This window comes from Sinocyclocheilus rhinocerous, unplaced genomic scaffold (assembly GCF_001515625.1).
Source record: "Sinocyclocheilus rhinocerous isolate Xijiao unplaced genomic scaffold, SAMN03320098_v1.1 scaffold4658, whole genome shotgun sequence".
In the NCBI taxonomy this organism is placed as follows: domain Eukaryota; kingdom Metazoa; phylum Chordata; class Actinopteri; order Cypriniformes; family Cyprinidae; genus Sinocyclocheilus; species Sinocyclocheilus rhinocerous.
In genome coordinates this window covers 69,855-72,362 of record NW_015667316.1, presented here as the reverse complement: position 1 = coordinate 72,362, position 2,508 = coordinate 69,855, and the positions used below count along the sequence as shown (strand labels likewise).

The 2,508-nt window shown below is 34.6% G+C and overlaps 1 long non-coding RNA gene across 1 annotated transcript in view; it reads left to right on the top strand.

Annotated features, from left to right (window-relative positions):
- Positions 1-1,512: 1,512 nt before the first annotated feature.
- LOC107733798 (uncharacterized) overlaps positions 1,513-2,508 on the top strand; it is a 3,011-nt gene continuing 2,015 nt past the window's right edge. Inside the window, exons 1-2 of the long non-coding RNA XR_001639021.1 lie at positions 1,513-1,609; positions 2,228-2,281. This is a non-coding gene — a long non-coding RNA (uncharacterized LOC107733798). The remainder of the gene's footprint in view (positions 1,610-2,227; positions 2,282-2,508) is intronic.

Sequence of the window (2,508 nt, the reverse complement as noted above, 5' to 3'; positions counted from 1 at the left end):
TGTTCTGCATGCTTTTTCAAAAGGCTTGACAAATTAAATGATTCAACACCCATGTTTCTTACTTCCTTAATGAGTTTTAACCTTTCTTTTTCATATTTTTTACATTTTATTAAAACATGCTCTATTGTTTCTGCCTGATTACCAAAAATACTTTGACCAGTTTCATGTTTTTCTATATTAAACAGAGAGTGATTTAATCTAGTATGCCCTATTCGGATGCGAGAAATAATTGTATCTTCTTTCCTATTCCTAAAAACACTTCTTCCATTTCCTACTTGCTGCTGAATATTATACATTTGTCTGCCCTTGCTATCACAGTTCCATACTTCTTGCCATTTTTTGTTTATGAATTCTTACATTTTCCCTTTAACCTCATTTTTGCTAAGAGTCACGCGAACCAAGTGTGCCTCACTAGTCCTCAAAAGTGAAGCCATCGCGTTTCGATCGCCCCCATGTGACTGGTCCCAGTATAGGTCATAAACCCCGCCCTCTTCATGTAATCTAATGGGATGTGAGACAAACTAAATAATTAAATTTTACTTCAAATATTTTGTTTTCAAACATGTTTTTTTGTCATTTGATATAGATTTTTATCACGCTGGTGTAAGTTCAAGTGTTATGTGATGCTATAAAAACGGTGTGACGTCATGATTGACAGCTGAGATTGACAGCTTCTCTGAGGCGCCAACGGCCTTTTTCGGGATCTTCAGGAGGAGATTGGAGCTATAACTTTAGTTTCCTAATTTTCCATAACTGTTTATTTCACATCGACATAATGGGTTGTTCTGCAGTAAACTGTACTAACCGATCTGGCAGGTCCGATGGATCTTTGAGTTTTTTTCCGGTAGGTTAAATGTATAAGCTAATTAATTTATAAGCAAATATTATGGGCCAGCTAAATAAGTTAGCTAAAAGACTCGTAAAAATCAAGTGATCGTTATCAAGACATTGAGTTGATATAGTGATTTTGCTGTTGTAAAAATTCTTATTGCCGCTCAAGACACATTTAGTTAGGCTATATTACAGTATTATTATTATTATTATTATTTGTTATATTTAAAATACAAATCAATCCCAATTATGTTCTGAATTAACCAAATTAACAGAAGAGGATAAGAGGAAAGATGACAATAGTAGTAGCCTATTAATGAAATCCTAACGATACCCATCACTACGCATTAGTAGTAGTAGTAGTAGTAAAACGGACAGTGTGCAGTAATAAAAATTAAAATAACTGTAAATGCACCGAATTAGCCAAAAGGCTACTTTTCATCAACAGTTCCTTTGCAATTATTTTAATGATTAGATGACAAAAATGTATTATTATTGCAAAATTATCCTTATGTTTACAAAGGATGTTAATGAATGACTTAAAAGTTATGAAAATAATGTGAAGCATCTTGCATTGACCATTTGTCAAAGCAGCTAATTAAAACATGAATGATAAAAACTGCTTATTTTTTTGCACAGTTTTCCTTTAGGTTAGCATGAAGCAGCAAGACTGAAACAATGGTTGGTGAACATGAGACGGAAGGACTGGAAACCAACAACATCATCTCGTCTTTGCAGCGCTCATTTTGAAGTGCATGCCTTCACCCACGACTCAAAGGTAAACAAATATGTTGGATAACAGGTTTGTCAGAAATCACATACATTTTTTTTTCTAAATATTTCCTAAATTCAAACTTAATTCAGATTTTAAAGCAATTATTTTTTTTAAGTTAAAGAGGACAAAAGTCATATTTTTGGGTGTCCTCGACAGGTTTCAAGAGACAGGCATAAGCTTTGTACTAAAGAACATACAGTACAGTAGCTTGCTGATGACAAAAGTGTGTAAAATTATAAAGTCAAAACCTATACTTAAGTGAAGAAAGGAAAATGAGAAATTAATTGCTACAATAGATGATTCACAGTGTATAATAGGCTACTGGCAGGTGCTGGAACAATAGGACACTTCTACAGACTCAACAGACTCACAGACTTGAGCTTTATTATAAATCTGATTGTGCGGTTGAGTATTTGGCTGAGCATTTTTATTTTACATTTGAAAAATATTGAAAAATATTAAAACTTAACATTTTTATTTGATATCCTCATTTGATAATGGACAGCCTTTTTCTCAAGAGACTGAGAACACATTTCAATGGCATCTAGTATGATTTAACAAACATAATTATATTTTTAAAAAATTCTGTATTTCCTTTTCTTTACTATTTTGGTTCTTTAGGGGAATCGTCACCTTAAGATTAAAGCAGTCCCAACCATCTTCTCAAGTCATCTGGTGAGGTCCGAGGGTAAGAGGGTAAAGGCTTGTTCACACCGGGACGAATATCGCGCGCGATTATCGCCGATGTTTAACGCCTCGTGACTAAACAAAGGGCGCCAATGTGAGTGTGCACACCGACGCGCAAAACGCGAAGCGTAAAAGCATCATTTTTTGAAAAACGCCTCGGGCTCGTTTTTTTGGTTTGACGCGCCGCGTTAAAAACTGGCCGACCAATGAGATTG